The sequence below is a fragment of the Solanum pennellii genome, chromosome 4 (assembly GCF_001406875.1).
Source record: "Solanum pennellii chromosome 4, SPENNV200".
In the NCBI taxonomy this organism is placed as follows: domain Eukaryota; kingdom Viridiplantae; phylum Streptophyta; class Magnoliopsida; order Solanales; family Solanaceae; genus Solanum; species Solanum pennellii.
Window position 1 is genome coordinate 70,622,906 of NC_028640.1, and position 1,598 is coordinate 70,624,503.

Sequence of the window (1,598 nt, forward strand, 5' to 3'; positions counted from 1 at the left end):
TAGTCGATTTAGTCGATTTTTGGAGTAGCCGCACCATTTTAACATATGATATTTGATAATGACATGTTTAAGAATCATAAATATACTCAAAATAGAAATCTTAATATGTGTATGAAATTGATGGGGTTAAGCATTCAATTGAAGTAAGAATTTGCTTCTAGAATTGTACTCTCATCAATTCAAAATAAATGAATTTTATCACTTTTTTCTATGGTTCAAATCAAATAAATATTTTTTCAATTAATTTTAAATTATCATTCATTTAATGAATTTTTCAACTATCTTTGAAGAAAAGGTAAATTTATGGCCATCAACCAACTTTTTCAAGAGGTGTGTCATCTCCTAAAAGATTATTCATTTTGAATTGAGGATAGTATAATGCTTTATAATTGTTCTAGCTAGTCGGATATAATTATAACGTTATAACAGACGTCATTTTTTTTTATCTTCCTTCTTTAATTTCCCACCTCATTTAGGTATTTATTTTAGATAAATATATTGATATTTTTCATCCATATATAATATGCCACATTCTAATATAATTGTAAAACGAAAACATAAATAGTAATACTAAAAGTGAGTAAAAACCAAGTATATTTCCAAAAATGAAAGGGTTGCACTTTTTACCTTATAAAAAGGAATGTATTTATTTAGAGAAAGTATTTTTTTCAAATGTCAGTGAGGTTGATTTTTTGATTGGTAAAGATTCCACTTATTTTAGAAATCCCACAGATTTCTAACAACTTGCGTAAACAAATTTCTCATATATTTCTTTGGAGCCTTATAATTGGGAAGCTAAAGTTAGTAGCTAGCTAATAATGAAAGTGAATTTGATATCATTAAAACTTATTCTACTTGTAGTTAAAATGACGACACTAAAAAAATTGTGTTAGATTTGCAAACTAATTAGAAGTAAATTAATTGAACTTCTCCACATTATTGATTTCATTAGCATGTGAATTGGCTTGCAATATTCGTACTTATGCAAACTTTGCTATACGTTTATTTGCTTAGGAATTGATATTCTAACTCCGTCTTATTTATCATTTTGCTATTGTTTTTCTCCTCTCTTTTTTTAGCATAATCTTTATATTACTGTATTTTATTTCTTTTCATAAGTTTGATACGTTTTAATTGAACGAAAGGTTCGTCGAAAATAACTATTATATTTACTACGTGGAGGATAAGATTGTGTATACACCATCCTGAATTTCGTACGTAAAATTACAATGAATTTGTTGTTATTATTGATATTGATCCCTGGCTAAAGACAAACAACCCTCTTAAATAATTTGTTTTAAACTAAAGGGTGAAGGAACACGACTTCTCTCTTTATACAATTATGTAAACACTAGAAAATTTTATTATGAGCACAAGTTAAGCATTTCAATTACAATGATTAGAATTAATATACATTTTACTCGTTTTTTACTCGTTTCTATCACATTTTTTATTGGAGGAATTATTATTTTTGTGCGTGTGAGTGTGAACTTGAAGGTTATATGATGACATTATTGTGAAGCATCTAAGTATGATTTAACTTTAATAAAACAAAGGTCTTAACGTTGACATGTAGTAATAATTTGAACTATATTAAA